This window comes from Staurois parvus, unplaced genomic scaffold (assembly GCF_062004578.1).
Source record: "Staurois parvus isolate SC_StPar_1 unplaced genomic scaffold, SC_StPar_1.0 ptg000299l, whole genome shotgun sequence".
NCBI classification, from domain to species: domain Eukaryota; kingdom Metazoa; phylum Chordata; class Amphibia; order Anura; family Ranidae; genus Staurois; species Staurois parvus.
Window position 1 is genome coordinate 5,494,621 of NW_028318095.1, and position 17,738 is coordinate 5,512,358.

Consider the following 17,738-nt stretch of genomic DNA (forward strand, 5'->3'; position numbering starts at 1 on the left):
ATCACAATGCTTTTTTATGTACAGGCTAGGAGGGATTGGTGTGGGGGGTATTATTTAAAGAGTAACTGTTATTAATCTTATTTTAAGTTCTGACCATATGTTTACCTTTGTTTGTACAATATTGAAGGTCCTGAATTGACCCTACACAATTAGAGTTTAGTGTGAAAGTTTTAGTTTTTGGAATGTTCTTGGAACATTCGTTTGATTTTCTAATGGGTAGAGAGGTCAAATAGACATTCCTTTTGGCTGCATTGATTCAAAAATTTAAAGGAGCAGGATGCCAAATGTTTCTCAAACAAATGTGTTTCTGAGTGTGCAAGAAAGGTGACCACGCTAACTATTATGCAACAATAAATATTCACATAAAAGTGCTACCAATTAATGAATATTCCTGGGATAATTAGTTAATAAAACAATTAAATAAAACAGTGTACCAAGAAATAAATCACGAAAACTGCATGAAAAATATGTATCTGCAAAAAGAGTTCACATGCAAAAACTCCACAAAGCAATATGGTGTGATTTAACATGACAATAAATCAAATGATCAAAGTTCACTCATACAGTGATTAATCCATCATCCACAATTAAAGTGCAAAAGTGTAGTGCAAAAACGTTCCTTCTGTGTGAAAAAAGCACCCAATGTCTTTCACCTTCAAGGGTTAACTTACTCAATCCCCAAAGTAATGCACAAAAACATTGCTGCTAAAAGGTCACCATATACACAGTTCAATCTTTTAAATGATCAGGATCGCATCAATAACTCTATCTTCAACGTATGTGAGAGTTAAATCTCTTTGGTCCTGTGCTTGCTTCGGCAGCACATATACTAAAATTGGAACAATACAGAGAAGATTGGCATGGCCCCTGCGCAAGGATGACACGCAAATTCGTGAAGCATTCCATAAAAAAAAAAAAAAAATCTCTTTGGTCCACAGGGTCATAGCAGTGCCCTCCATGAAAAATATAGGAAAACTCCACATTGTGTAAGATCATCATACATCTTTATTTATAAAATAGTTCCATTGTCATGCCTGACACTAAGGAAGGTGTGCATATAAACTTAGAGGGCAGCCGGTTACAGCTGCAAACACTGGTTGCAAGCAGGACAGGCTCATGCAGGGTAACATGACTCCAAGAATGATTCTGCCCTATGCGTTTTGACATCTTTTGTCATCATGAGAAGCATGACGTTTTTCTCAAATGAACTGTGAATGTGGTTTTCATTCAAGAAAATGTATACAATGTTCATGTTCTAGGCACAAAAGAAACATGTTTATTACATCCTGGAATCCATTGAAGCAGCAGGTTTGGATGATATTTGAAAGTATAACTAAAGTTAAAACTTTTTTTTTTAATTTTTGGACAGAATGGATATGAATTAGAACACCTGTCAGGCTTTTATTGTTGTCACCTTCTCTATTTTTCCTGTTTACTGTTAGCACTGAAAGCGAAAGTAACCACTTCCCGCCTGGCCAATAGGAAAATGACGGCTGGGCAAGACTTGTCAATCTGGGTGGGTGTCATATGACGTCCTTCCCGGATCATTATTATTATTATTATACAGGATTTATATAGCGCCAACAGTTTGCGAAGCGCTTTACAATATAAGGGAGACAGTACAATTACAATACATTTCAGTACAGAAAAAATATGAGGGCCCTGCTCATGGAAATACCTTGCGCGTGCTCACAGGGCTGCACTGTGGCAAGATCTGTCACTGGCTGTGTACCTCGGTCATTGCCAATGACAGATCTGCATACCGGCTTATTGCCAGTACCATGTGACCTGCTGTGAACAATCACAGAAGGTCACATGACAGTTGTTAACAATGGATGGCTTCCTTTCATGTCATCCATTGTATACAAGTGTGTCTAGCTGTGTATGGTCACAATGATCACATGCACAGGCTGGGCCAATCACAGTCCATCTGTGTCATGTGATTAGCCATAGCCAATCACAGCTAATCACAAGAAAAAACCTTAATGAATCGATTTCATTCAGCTTAATGCTTGCTTAAAGCAAAGAAATTCTTTGCTATAAGAAGCAATCAAACTGTGTATAAAAAATATACCGATCACTTCCCCAAAGTGCTACTACTATAGTAACATTATACTACTTTGGCCATAGTGTATTATGAAAAAAAAATTATAAAAAGAGAAAATAATTTACTAAAAATTAAAAAAAATTATAAAATAAAAATAAAATTGAAAAAAAAATTATCATTTTTTTTTCTATACTGTCACCTGTCCCTGATCACCAGAAAGAATAAATAGTGCAGTGCTAAGAATTGACAATATGTATTTGCAATGATTAAAATATGATTCAGTATGAAATATCTGTGCAGTTGTAAAGTGCCAAGTGACTGGTAGACTCAATGGTGGTGCTCCGTGAGTAATAGTTTAATTGCGCACTCGCCAGAAGTATAATAATAATACGTGTTATATATTATATCCAGAAGTATCCTCATGAGGTATAGGTCTGGTCAAATCTGGTAGTCCTCCCTCAGGGTGGTCATTATCAGGTGCCCAGAAGTCAGGATTAATCAACTATTACTCACAGAGCACCACCATTGAGTCTACCAGTCACTTGGTACTTTACAACTGCACAGACTGTTCATATTGAATCATATTTTAATCATTGCGAATACATATTGTCAATTCTTAGCGTTGCACTATTTATTCTTTCTGTTGTTTAAGGCTTGTGTTGGTTACCTTGAGTGCACAGCAGCTTTTTGGATAGCGCTCACTTTTACCATTGATTTTTATTGTCCCTGATCACCGCCACACCAGTTATATGATGACGCTGTACTGCACTGGTGACAGTATGTAAAAGAAAATGTGCAAAAATATTTTTTTTCATTTCTTCATTTTACAAAAATTTATGACAAAAAAAATGACAACTTCAAAAAACTTGCCATGCCTGTTATGACATACGTCAGACTGTCTACTTTGCAAAAAGGGATAATTTGGGGGATATCTGTACTGTTCTGACATTTTTGGGCCTCAAAAAATTAGATTGTCAGTACTTCAGGATTGATCAATTTTCAGATATATCCCATAATTTGTGAACTCTATAACTTTCCTATAGACTAAATAATAAATGCTAATTTGGGTTTTTTTTCACCAAAGAAATGTAGCAGAATACATCTTGGCCTAAATTTATGAAGAACAATTATTTATTTGAAAACTTTTATAACAAACAAAGAAACGTGTTTTTTTTTTCAACATTTGCAGTCTATTTTTGTTAATTTAGCAAAAAATTAAAACCCCAGCGGTGATTAACTACCACCAAAGAAAGCTCTAGTTGTGTGAACAAAATGATAAAAATTTAATTTGGGTTCAGTGTTACATGACCACGCATTTGTCATTCAAAGTGTGAGAGCGCTGAAACCTGAAAATTGGCCTGGGCAGGAAGGGGGTAAAAGTGCCCGGTATTGAAGTGGTTAAAATAAAATCCCAAATTTTGGATTGTCCCCAGAACAGTGATAAAGGGGACTTCATAACTCTCTCTTACTCTATCCAAAACGTAAAAATGTTTTACCTATTTCTCTACTTTAAATGCTTTTGAGTGAAATTAGTTGACTATGGCAATATAAAATGTTTTAAAGAACATTTTTTCAGAAATTCCATACAAACATTTGAACAAAAACCTATCCACATACAGCATGCCCAGGTTAATTGTAAGACAGGTATTAATTAGTTTGCTGTCCTTTAACCACTTTCCTGGTGCCCTATAGTAGAACTACTGCTACAGGGCAGGAGGGCTGTGCAAAATCACGTATATATACATGATTTGCATTTCTGCGTAGGGGGCGCACACGCCACCCTACCTGCGCTGCCATTGGCAGCTAGGCATGCCAATCCCTGGGTCCCGGCCAGAGATTCCCCACTGCCACCCGGCGATTGCCGTGTAGATCTAACAGGGGAGAGTCCTGTGTATAAACAACACAGGACTCTCTCCTGCCAGCAGAAACATGTCGCTTTGTATCTCTCTGCACAGCATATCTCCCTAGTAAAACACTCCCTGCACACAGTTAACCTTTGATCGCCCCACACGTTAACCTCTTCGTGCCCAGTGTCATTAGTACAGTGTCAGTGCTTTTTATTAGCACTGATCACTGTATTAATGTCATTGGGATGTCAGTGGCAGTTAGTCAGTTCCCACCCAGTGTCAGAATGTCCACCATAGTCCCACAGTCCCGCTATAAGTCGCTGATCGCCGCCATTACTTGTAGGGAAAAAAAAAACCTAAAAATTCCATTTTATATATATATATATATATATATATATATATATATACCGCCTTCACGTAAACCAATTAATATACACTTACTGGGATTTTTTTAGCAAAGACATATAGAAGAATACATTTTGGCCTAAATTTATGAAGAAATTAGATTACATTTTTTACTGGATATGTTTTATAGCAAAAAGTCAAAAATATTGTTTTTTTTTCAAAATTGTTGGTCTTTTTTGTTTATAGCACAAAAAATAAAAAAACTCAGAGGTGATTAAATACCACTGAAAGAAAGCTTTATTTGTGGGAAAAAAAGGACATAAATTTCATTTGGGTTCTGCGTTGCATGACCACGCAATTGTCAGTTAAAGTAACACAGCACCGTATCACAAAAACTGGCCTGGTCCGGAAGGGGGGTAAATCCTCTGGAGGGCAAGTGGTTAAAAAAAAAAAAGAAACAAGCAATTTTTTTTTATGGAAGAATTTTCAGGATCTGCTTATATCTGGTCACATTGTGCTGTAGAAATTCAATGATCTTCCTTTTTATCAAAGACATTCTTTTTCATTTTTTTCATTTTTAAACTGTTTAAAATGTCATTCCCAGTTTGACTTTAAAGTTGCATTAGCTTTTTACTAACAATTATCTAGGGATTGCCTCATATCGATACATTTTCTGTACACACATTGTCACATTGTGATATACAGTATGTTATTGAAGCCTTGAAATTTTGTGAAATTAAAATTGCATTATTTTATTAATATCTTGCAATTTTTCAAGAGTTTTTCTTATTTTCTTTCACTATCTGCATGGGAATTGAATTTAGCTGACCAACTGCATCAATATGATTCTCTCTGGGGTAAGACCTGTACCAGGTAGCAAAAAATAGATACTAAAGTTCAAATGTACTTATTTATTTCTCTACGCTATATGGACACTGGTGAGATAACAGGAAACTGTTGGAGGGGAGCTAAAATCAAAGCCTGGTCACTGACCTACAGTACACAGAAATGTTTGTGTTCACGTCCAAGTAGGATGCATGGAAGATTAGAAGGAACCAAAAGGATGCGATCACACGCTTCACATGACATCATCAACAGTCTGCACACTGTGTATTTTAACCTATGCCTTTTCAACTATAGGAAAAACAGAGAGGATTATTTTTACAGTGGTAGTTGCAATTAGAGATGAGCGAAGAAATGAAAAATTCGATTCGACTGATTCGGCGAATTCGTGGACAATATTCGATTCGAGTCGAATAAATTCGCTGTGAATTTAACTTAAAAAAGGGTGTTTCTAGGCTTCAGAGAGACTTAATATTAGTGCAGAACACTGTACCTTTAATTTAAATGCCCTTGGAGTCTGCTGGGGAAGAGAAATAATACTGTCTGTCAGTATGACATGCAGATGAGTGCCGTCGATCTTAGAATCACTGCACACTTCACTCCTTTGGCCAGTCACGGGGCCAAAACCAGTGTTTGGAGCCACAGTGTGGCGGTGGAGGCAGCAGCAATGGGAGGCCATACAGCAACCTATGACAAAATGGAAACCAGCAGGAGCGTGAGGAGACCTGAAAGTGGCACATGGCAGAGTGGGAGCAATGGGAGGCGGTACAGGGACCCAGGTCACACTGTGGGCCCAGCAGCAGCGTGACCAGGCGGTACGGGGGCCCATGGCCGATATGGGGCTTGGTGGCACCTATGGAAGGCCTGTAATCTGCCAGCAACCTATGACAAAATGGACAACCGCAGGAGTGTGAGGAGATTTCAAAGTGGCACATGGCAGAGTGGAAGCAATGGGAGGCCGTACAGGGACCCAGGTCACACTGTGGGCTCAGCAGCAGCGTGACCAGGAGGTACGGGGGCCCATGGTCGATATGGGGCCTGGCGGCACCTATGGAAGGCCGCTAATCTGCCAGCAACCTATGACAAAATGGACAACCGCAGGAGTGTGAGGAGATTTCAAAGAGGTACATGGCAGAGTGGAAGCAATGGGAGGCCGTACAGGGACCCAGGTCACACTGTGGGACCAGCATCAGCGTGAACAGGCGGTACGGGGGCCCATGGCCGATTTGACCTCATTCATCCCATAGTCCTGCCGACTCACGAATAGCGTGGCCTCCTCAAAGGGCCTGAGCAAGCGCAGGTGTCACACATGAGCTGACAATGGCTGACATCTAAGTTACACAGGGAGTACCTTTATCCGCTTTTAACATCAGGAAATCTGTGATGGCCTTTAGCTGTTCGTAAAGGCGGTCTAACATATGTAGGGTTGAATTACACCTTGTTGCAACGTCACAGCATGAGGAGTCGGTACGGGGGCCCATGGCAGATTACATGTCTGGCAGCAGCAATGGGAGGCCCGTAATCTGCCAGCACCCTATGTCAAAAAATTTAACACACCAGCAGTGTGAAGAGACCTGAAAGTGGCACATGGCAGCAGAGTGTGGCGATGGAGACAGCAGCAATGGGAGGCCGTACAGGGACCCATGAGAGACTCTAGACTTGGCAGCAGCATGAGGAGGCGGTATATAGGGGCCCATGGCAGATTAGGGGCCTGGCAGCAGCTATGTGAGGCCCGTAATCTGCCTGCACCCTATGTCAAAAAATTTAACACACCAGCAGTGTGAAGAGACCTGAAAGTGGCACATGGCAGCAGAGTGTGGCGATGGAGACAGCAGCAATGGGAGGCCGTACAGGGACCCATGAGAGACTCTAGACTTGGCAGCAGCATGAGGAGGCGGTTTATAGGGGCCCATGGCAGATTAGGGGCCTGGCAGCAGCTATGTGAGGCCCGTAATCTGCCTGCACCCTATGTCAAAAAATTTAACACACCAGCAGTGTGAAGGAGACCTGAAAGTGGCACATGGCAGCAGAGTGTGGCGATGGAGACAGCAGCAATGGGAGGCCGTACAGGGACCCATGAGAGACTCTGGACTTGGCAGCAGCATGAGGAGGCGGTATATAGGGGCCCATGGCAGATTAGGGGCCTGGCAGCAGCTATGTGAGGCCCGTAATCTGCCTGCACCCTATGTCAAAAAATTAAACACACCAGCAGTGTGAAGAGACCTGAAAGTGGCACATGGCAGCAGAGTGTGGCGATGGAGACAGCAGCAATGGGAGGCCGTACAGGGACCCATGAGAGACTCTGGACTTGGCAGCAGCATGAGGAGGCGGTATATAGGGGCCCATGGCAGATTAGGGGCCTGGCAGCAGCTATGTGAGGCCCGTAATCTGCCTGCACCCTATGTCAAAAAATTAAACACACCAGCAGTGTGAAGAGACCTGAAAGTGGCACATGGCAGAGTGTGGCGATGGAGACAGCAGCAATGGGAGGCCGTACAGGGACCCATGACAGACTCTAGACTTGGCAGCAGCATGAGGAGGCGGTATATAGGGGCCCATGGCAGATTAGGGGCCTGGCAGCAGCTATGTGAGGCCCGTAATCTGCCTGCACCCTATGTCAAAAAATTTAACACACCAGCAGTGTGAAGAGACCTGAAAGTGGCACATGGCAGCAGAGTGTGGCGATGGAGACAGCAGCAATGGGAGGCCGTACAGGGACCCATGAGAGACTCTGGACTTGGCAGCAGCATGAGGAGGCGGTATATAGGGGCCCATGGCAGATTAGGGGCCTGGCAGCAGCTATGTGAGGCCCGTTATCTTGCAGCACCCTATGTCAAAAAATTAAACACACCAGCAGTGTGAAGAGACCTGAAAGTGGCACATGGCAGCAGAGTGTGGCGATGGAGACAGCAGCAATGGGAGGCCGTACAGGGACCCATGAGAGACTCTAGACTTGGCAGCAGCATGAGGAGGCGGTTTATAGGGGCCCATGGCAGATTAGGGGCCTGGCAGCAGCTATGTGAGGCCCGTAATCTGCCTGCACCCTATGTCAAAAAATTTAACACACCAGCAGTGTGAAGAGACCTGAAAGTGGCACATGGCAGCAGAGTGTGGCGATGGAGACAGCAGCAATGGGAGGCCGTACAGGGACCCATGAGAGACTCTAGACTTGGCAGCAGCATGAGGAGGCGGTATATAGGGGCCCATGGCAGATTAGGGGCCTGGCAGCAGCTATGTGAGGCCCGTTATCTTGCAGCACCCTATGTCAAAAAATTAAACACACCAGCAGTGTGAAGAGACCTGAAAGTGGCACATGGCAGCAGAGTGTGGCGATGGAGACAGCAGCAATGGGAGGCCGTACAGGGACCCATGAGAGACTCTGGACTTGGCAGCAGCATGAGGAGGCGGTATATAGGGGCCCATGGCAGATTAGGGGCCTGGCAGCAGCTATGTGAGGCCCGTTATCTTGCAGCACCCTATGTCAAAAAATTAAACACACCAGCAGTGTGAAGAGACCTGAAAGTGGCACATGGCAGCAGAGTGTGGCGATGGAGACAGCAGCAATGGGAGGCCGTACAGGGACCCATGAGAGACTCTAGACTTGGCAGCAGCATGAGGAGGCGGTTTATAGGGGCCCATGGCAGATTAGGGGCCTGGCAGCAGCTATGTGAGGCCCGTAATCTGCCTGCACCCTATGTCAAAAAATTTAACACACCAGCAGTGTGAAGAGACCTGAAAGTGGCACATGGCAGCAGAGTGTGGCGATGGAGACAGCAGCAATGGGAGGCCGTACAGGGACCCATGAGAGACTCTAGACTTGGCAGCAGCATGAGGAGGCGGTATATAGGGGCCCATGGCAGATTAGGGGCCTGGCAGCAGCTATGTGAGGCCCGTAATCTGCCTGCACCCTATGTCAAAAAATTTAACACACCAGCAGTGTGAAGAGACCTGAAAGTGGCACATGGCAGCAGAGTGTGGCGATGGAGACAGCAGCAATGGGAGGCCGTACAGGGACCCATGAGAGACTCTGGACTTGGCAGAAGCATGAGGAGGCGGTATATAGGGGCCCATGGCAGATTAGGGGCCTGGCAGCAGCTATGTGAGGCCCGTAATCTGCCTGCACCCTATGTCAAAAAATTAAACACACCAGCAGTGTGAAGAGACCTGAAAGTGGCACATGGCAGCAGAGTGTGGCGATGGAGACAGCAGCAATGGGAGGCCGTACAGGGACCCATGAGAGACTCTGGACTTGGCAGCAGCATGAGGAGGCGGTATATAGGGGCCCATGGCAGATTAGGGGCCTGGCAGCAGCTATGTGAGGCCCGTAATCTGCCTGCACCTTATGTCAAAAAATTAAACACACCAGCAGTGTGAAGAGACCTGAAAGTGGCACATGGCAGAGTGTGGCGATGGAGACAGCAGCAATGGGAGGCCGTACAGGGACCCATGACAGACTCTAGACTTGGCAGCAGCATGAGGAGGCGGTATATAGGGGCCCATGGCAGATTAGGGGCCTGGCAGCAGCTATGTGAGGCCCGTAATCTGCCTGCACCCTATGTCAAAAAATTTAACACACCAGCAGTGTGAAGAGACCTGAAAGTGGCACATGGCAGCAGAGTGTGGCGATGGAGACAGCAGCAATGGGAGGCCGTACAGGGACCCATGAGAGACTCTGGACTTGGCAGCAGCATGAGGAGGCGGTATATAGGGGCCCATGGCAGATTAGGGGCCTGGCAGCAGCTATGTGAGGCCCGTTATCTTGCAGCACCCTATGTCAAAAAATTAAACACACCAGCAGTGTGAAGAGACCTGAAAGTGGCACATGGCAGCAGAGTGTGGCGATGGAGACAGCAGCAATGGGAGGCCGTACAGGGACCCATGAGAGACTCTAGACTTGGCAGCAGCATGAGGAGGCGGTTTATAGGGGCCCATGGCAGATTAGGGGCCTGGCAGCAGCTATGTGAGGCCCGTAATCTGCCTGCACCCTATGTCAAAAAATTTAACACACCAGCAGTGTGAAGAGACCTGAAAGTGGCACATGGCAGCAGAGTGTGGCGATGGAGACAGCAGCAATGGGAGGCCGTACAGGGACCCATGACAGACTCTAGACTTGGCAGCAGCATGAGGAGGCGGTATATAGGGGCCCATGGCAGATTAGGGGCCTGGCAGCAGCTATGTGAGGCCCGTTATCTTGCAGCACCCTATGTCAAAAAATTAAACACACCAGTAGTGTGAAGAGACCTGAAAGTGGCACATGGCAGCAGAGTGTGGCGATGGAGACAGCAGCAATGGGAGGCCGTACAGGGACCCATGAGAGACTCTGGACTTGGCAGCAGCATGAGGAGGCGGTATATAGGGGCCCATGGCAGATTAGGGGCCTGGCAGCAGCTATGTGAGGCCCGTTATCTTGCAGCACCCTATGTCAAAAAATTAAATACACCAGCAGTGTGAAGAGACCTGAAAGTGGCACATGGCAGCAGAGTGTGGCGATGGAGACAGCAGCAATGGGAGGCCGTACAGGGACCCATGAGAGACTCTAGACTTGGCAGCAGCATGAGGAGGCGGTTTATAGGGGCCCATGGCAGATTAGGGGCCTGGCAGCAGCTATGTGAGGCCCGTAATCTGCCTGCACCCTATGTCAAAAAATTTAACACACCAGCAGTGTGAAGAGACCTGAAAGTGGCACATGGCAGCAGAGTGTGGCGATGGAGACAGCAGCAATGGGAGGCCGTACAGGGACCCATGAGAGACTCTGGACTTGGCAGAAGCATGAGGAGGCGGTATATAGGGGCCCATGGCAGATTAGGGGCCTGGCAGCAGCTATGTGAGGCCCGTTATCTTGCAGCACCCTATGTCAAAAAATTAAACACACCAGCAGTGTGAAGAGACCTGAAAGTGGCACATGGCAGCAGAGTGTGGCGATGGAGACAGCAGCAATGGGAGGCCGTACAGGGACCCATGAGAGACTCTAGACTTGGCAGCAGCATGAGGAGGCGGTTTATAGGGGCCCATGGCAGATTAGGGGCCTGGCAGCAGCTATGTGAGGCCCGTAATCTGCCTGCACCCTATGTCAAAAAATTTAACACACCAGCAGTGTGAAGAGACCTGAAAGTGGCACATGGCAGCAGAGTGTGGCGATGGAGACAGCAGCAATGGGAGGCCGTACAGGGACCCATGAGAGACTCTAGACTTGGCAGCAGCATGAGGAGGCGGTATATAGGGGCCCATGGCAGATTAGGGGCCTGGCAGCAGCTATGTGAGGCCCGTAATCTGCCTGCACCCTATGTCAAAAAATTTAACACACCAGCAGTGTGAAGAGACCTGAAAGTGGCACATGGCAGCAGAGTGTGGCGATGGAGACAGCAGCAATGGGAGGCCGTACAGGGACCCATGAGAGACTCTGGACTTGGCAGCAGCATGAGGAGGCGGTATATAGGGGCCCATGGCAGATTAGGGGCCTGGCAGCAGCTATGTGAGGCCCGTAATCTGCCTGCACCCTATGTCAAAAAATTAAACACACCAGCAGTGTGAAGAGACCTGAAAGTGGCACATGGCAGCAGAGTGTGGCGATGGAGACAGCAGCAATGGGAGGCCGTACAGGGACCCATGAGAGACTCTGGACTTGGCAGCAGCATGAGGAGGCGGTATATAGGGGCCCATGGCAGATTAGGGGCCTGGCAGCAGCTATGTGAGGCCCGTAATCTGCCTGCACCCTATGTCAAAAAATTAAACACACCAGCAGTGTGAAGAGACCTGAAAGTGGCACATGGCAGAGTGTGGCGATGGAGACAGCAGCAATGGGAGGCCGTACAGGGACCCATGACAGACTCTAGACTTGGCAGCAGCATGAGGAGGCGGTATATAGGGGCCCATGGCAGATTAGGGGCCTGGCAGCAGCTATGTGAGGCCCGTAATCTGCCTGCACCCTATGTCAAAAAATTTAACACACCAGCAGTGTGAAGAGACCTGAAAGTGGCACATGGCAGCAGAGTGTGGCGATGGAGACAGCAGCAATGGGAGGCCGTACAGGGACCCATGAGAGACTCTAGACTTGGCAGCAGCATGAGGAGGCGGTTTATAGGGGCCCATGGCAGATTAGGGGCCTGGCAGCAGCTATGTGAGGCCCGTAATCTGCCTGCACCCTATGTCAAAAAATTTAACACACCAGCAGTGTGAAGAGACCTGAAAGTGGCACATGGCAGCAGAGTGTGGCGATGGAGACAGCAGCAATGGGAGGCCGTACAGGGACCCATGAGAGACTCTGGACTTGGCAGCAGCATGAGGAGGCGGTATATAGGGGCCCATGGCAGATTAGGGGCCTGGCAGCAGCTATGTGAGGCCCGTTATCTTGCAGCACCCTATGTCAAAAAATTAAACACACCAGCAGTGTGAAGAGACCTGAAAGTGGCACATGGCAGCAGAGTGTGGCGATGGAGACAGCAGCAATGGGAGGCCGTACAGGGACCCATGAGAGACTCTGGACTTGGCAGCAGCATGAGGAGGCGGTATATAGGGGCCCATGGCAGATTAGGGGCCTGGCAGCAGCTATGTGAGGCCCGTTATCTTGCAGCACCCTATGTCAAAAAATTAAACACACCAGCAGTGTGAAGAGACCTGAAAGTGGCACATGGCAGCAGAGTGTGGCGATGGAGACAGCAGCAATGGGAGGCCGTACAGGGACCCATGAGAGACTCTAGACTTGGCAGCAGCATGAGGAGGCGGTTTATAGGGGCCCATGGCAGATTAGGGGCCTGGCAGCAGCTATGTGAGGCCCGTAATCTGCCTGCACCCTATGTCAAAAAATTTAACACACCAGCAGTGTGAAGAGACCTGAAAGTGGCACATGGCAGCAGAGTGTGGCGATGGAGACAGCAGCAATGGGAGGCCGTACAGGGACCCATGAGAGACTCTAGACTTGGCAGCAGCATGAGGAGGCGGTTTATAGGGGCCCATGGCAGATTAGGGGCCTGGCAGCAGCTATGTGAGGCCCGTAATCTGCCTGCACCCTATGTCAAAAAATTTAGCACACCAGCAGTGTGAAGAGACCTGAAAGTGGCACATGGCAGCAGAGTGTGGCGATGGAGACAGCAGCAATGGGAGGCCGTACAGGGACCCATGAGAGACTCTGGACCTAGCAGCAGCATGAGGAGGCGGTATATAGGGGCCTATGGCAGATTAGGGGCCTGGCAGCAGCTATAGGAGGCCCGTAATCTGCCAGCACCCTATGTCAAAAAATTAAACACACCAGCAGTGTGAGGAGACCTGAAAGTGGCACATGTTTGAGGCATGATTCATGGCGGATTTAGTCAGTTGTGTCAGGAACTGGTGGTTTGAAATCCAGACTAATCCACGCCTGATTCATTTTCACAAACGTGAGTCTCTCCACACTTTGGGTGGACAGTCGTGTCCTCCGCGGAGTTACAATACCTCCTGCCGCACTAAACACGCGCTCCGATGCCACGCTACTGGCCGGGCATGACAGCCTTTCAAGGGCAAATTCAGCTAGTTGGGGCCAAAGGTCAAGTTTCGTTGCCCAGTAGTCAAGGGGATTGTCTACCTCGGTTGGCAGGGTGCTGTCCAAGTAGGCCCAAGCCTGTTGTTTGAGCTCCTGCTCCAGGTCCACCTGATGCTGCTGCTGCTGCTGCGGCTGGTTAGTAGTTTCCTCACTGCGCTGGTGAAGAAAGCTACTCATCATCGACTGCAGACTGAGGCAGCCACTGCTGGTGGAGCTGCCACTGCTCCTACCACCCCACCCCTCCCCTGCTGCCATGCCAGCGGAACGCGAGCGCACAGGGCCCACAGTGTCTGAGGATGGACGTTGGCGCACAAAGGCAGAGACCAACTGACTACATAGGTGGTTTTTATAGTACGTAATTTTGGCCTCCCTCTCAGCAGGTGTGAAAAAGGCCACCATTTTGGACCGGTAGCGAGGGTCCAACAAGGTGGACAGCCAAAAGTCATCCCTCTGTCTGATGGTTATTATTCGGCTGTCGCTACGCAAGCAACCGAGCATGCTATGGGCCATTTGTGCCAAGGAATGCGAGGGACTCCCTGCCTCCATCTCCACAGCATACTGCCACGGTGCGTCTGGGTCCTCTGTCTCCTCCTCCTCCTCCTCTACCAGATGCTCCTGCTCCTCCACTCCTGTCCGCTGAGTGGAAAAACCACCCATTTCACTCAATAATTCCTGAGCACAAATGTCCTCCTCTACCTCCTCCTCTTCTTCCTGTCCTGCCCCCACAGGGGTCATGTGGCGTTGAGATCTGTGCGCCACGTCTACCGCACCCTGACCAGCCATTGTTAACAGCATTTGTTCCAGGACGTGCAACAGAGGAATGACGTCGTTCATCCCATAGTCCTGCCGACTCACGAATAGCGTGGCCTCCTCAAAGGGCCTGAGCAAGCGGCAGGTGTCACGCATGAGCTGCCAATGGCTGACATCTAAGTTACACAGGGGAGTACCTTTATCCGCTTGTAACATCAGGAAATCGGTGATGGCCTTTCGCTGCTCGTAAAGGCGGTCTAACATGTGTAGGGTTGAATTCCACCTTGTTGCAACGTCGCAGATCAGGCGATGCTGTGGAATTCCGTTCTGCCGCTGCAGCTCAATGAGGGTGTTCTTTGCGGTGTAGGAATGGCTGAAATGCATGCACAGTTTACGTGACATTTTAAGGATGTCTTGCAGTGGGATGGTGGATTTTAGGAACCGCTTGACAACCAGATTGAACACGTGAGCCATGCATGGCGCATGGCACAACCTTCCTTGACGCAGAGCAGACACCATGTTCTTTCCGTTGTCAGTCAACATGGTTCCGATTTTTAGTTTGCGCGGAGACAGCCATCTGTCGATTTCTCTGTTCATTACACTCAGCAGTTCCTCCCCTGTGTGACTACGTTCGCCAAGGCATACCAGGTGCAGCACAGCGTGACACCGTTGCGCCCTGCACATGTGATATGCCGGTCGGGTAATGGGACTTGGCACGGGGGTGGCGGCTGAGGACACGGCGGAAAAAGAGGTGGTAGAGGCGGACATGCTTGCTGGACCAAGGACGTGCAAACGTGGAGGCAAAAGCGTCGTGACCTGTCCAAGTTGCTGGTGCGGCTGTGCCGGCACCACGTTCACCCAGTGGGCCGTAAATGACATGTACTGACCCTGACCGTAGTTACAGCTCCACACGTCGGCGCTGCCGTGCACTTTGGCAGAGACCGACATGCTCAAAGACTGGCCCACCATCTCTTCTACATGTGAATGCAGGGCTGGCACTGCCTTTTGGGCAAAGAAATGACGGCTTGGCACTCTCCACCGCGGCGCGGCACAAGCCATCATTTCTCGGAAAGGTGCTGAGTCCACCAGTTGGAAAGGGAGGGACTGCAGCACCAGCAACTTGGACAGGAGGACGTTCAGCTTTTGCACCGTCGGGTGCGTGCTCGCAAACTGTTGTCTCTTGGATACGGATTCCAAGAAAGACTGTTGACGGAATCCGAGAAGAGGAGTAGCAGGAGAAGGAGCATCTGAACGAGCGGAAGATGCCAACGAGCGACAACTCCCCTCAGCAGAGGTGTTGGAGCCTTGACTGGCTGATAGAGGGCGATTGACGACGTCGGGTGACGGAGCAAGTAACGGAGCGGGTGATGGAGCGGGGGCTGGGGCAGGCAGAACCGCCGTATGTTTATCACGGTTTTCCCAGGCCACCGAATGGTGACGCTGCATATGCTGACGCAACGCTGTAGTCCCAACATGGGCCCCCTGGCCACGCTTGCATTTCTGGCCACATAGTCGACATACGGCTACGTTTACTTCCTCGGGCGGCTTGAGGAAAAATTGCCACACCACCGAGTAGGAAACTTTGCCCCCGCTACTCTTCACTGGCTGACTGCTACTTCCTCCGTGCGCACCGGCACCACTACTGGCCGTGGTGGTAGGCTGCAGTGGAGCTGGTGCTCTACTCCGTGGACGTTTGGCTCCACTGACACTGATGCGACCCTGCTGCTGTCTCCTGGGCAACCCACCGACTGTTTTGCTCGCTGCCAAGCTGCCACCCTCTTCTCCTGATGATGCGGAAGAAATTGCCTGATGACGACGAGGCTGCCAAGTGCGATCAACCTCCTCATCATCAAGTAGGGTCTCCGCCTCACTACTAGCCCCCTCGGCTGCGTCTGGGTCAGGAGACAGACCTGTCTCTAGACCGGCTACCGAGCCACTCTCCTCGCCAGTACTTGTTCGCTTGGCTGCTGAAAAGGCCGATGTCTCCCCCCGTTCCTGACCGCCCTCTGTTAGCTCTTCCTCACTGTACAGTGGGGCTGAGCCCACAGCATGCGATACTTCGCTTGGTGAGGGAACAGCAAAGGACAGGGGCAGGTAGAGGACACGTGATTTCAGTGGGCTTGCTCCCGGGCCATGCCAACTAACGGTTGTGTCTGACGTACCCACCGACCGTTGGCTGTAGGTGTCAGAGGTGACCTGGGAAGAGGAAGACGACCGAGCCAACCAATCAATGACGGCAGGGTTGTCGGTGGAGACACGACCGCTGGATGACACCGGGAGCACTGGCCTCTGGCTGCGAATACTGCTGCCTCGACCCCTTCCTCTGCTGCCACGTCTGCTCGCTCCTAAAACATTGCCTCCTCTGCCACTCCTCTGCATGTTGTCTGACATACTATTTAATTCAACGATTAGGTGTCCCTGAGTAACAATTCTCTGGCACTCAGTAACAATTCTGTCTGTCCCTGAGTATGAATTCTGTGGCCCTGAGTAACAATTCTGTGTCTGTGCGAGTAACAATTCTGTGTCTGTGCGAGTAACAATTCTGTGTCTGTGCAAGTAACAATTTTGTGTCTGTGCGAGTAACAATTCTCTGGCACTCAGTAACAATTCTGTCTGTCCCCGAGTAACAATTCTCTGGCACTCAGTAACAATTCTGTCTGTCCCTGAGTAACAATTCTCTGGCACTCAGTAACAATTCTGTCTGTCCCTGAGTATGAATTCTGTGGCCCTGAGTAACAATTCTGTGTCTGTGCGAGTAACAATTCTGTGTCTGTGCAAGTAACAATTTTGTGTCTGTGCGAGTAACAATTCTCTGGCACTCAGTAACAATTCTGTCTGTCCCTGAGTAACAATTCTCTGGCACTCAGTAACAATTCTGTCTGTCCCTGAGTATGAATTCTGTGGCCCTGAGTAACAATTCTGTGTCTGTGCGAGTAACAATTCTGTGTCTGTGCAAGTAACAATTTTGTGTCTGTGCGAGTAACAATTCTCTGGCACTCAGTAACAATTCTGTCTGTCCCTGAGTAACAATTCTCTGGCACTCAGTAACAATTCTGTCTGTCCCTGAGTAACAATTCTCTGGCACTCAGTAACAATTCTGTCTGTCCCTGAGTAACAATTCTCTGGCACTCAGTAACAATTCTGTGTCTGTGCGAGTAACAATTCTGTGTCTGTGCAAGTAACAATTTTGTGTCTGTGCGAGTAACAATTCTCTGGCACTCAGTAACAATTCTGTCTGTCCCTGAGTAACAATTCTCTGGCACTCAGTAACAATTCTGTCTGTCCCTGAGTAACAATTCTCTGGCACTCAGTAACAATTCTGTCTGTCCCTGAGTAACAATTCTCTGGCACTCAGTAACAATTCTGTCTGTCCCTGAGTATGAATTCTGTG

At 48.6% G+C, this 17,738-nt stretch overlaps 1 non-coding gene across 1 annotated transcript; it reads left to right on the plus strand.

Moving 5' to 3' along the window:
• Positions 1-805: 805 nt before the first annotated feature.
• On the plus strand, positions 806-912 carry LOC149457876 (U6 spliceosomal RNA). Its single transcript, XR_016313551.1, has one exon. It is a non-coding gene; the product is annotated as a U6 spliceosomal RNA (small nuclear RNA).
• The last annotated feature ends 16,826 nt before the right edge of the window (positions 913-17,738 follow it).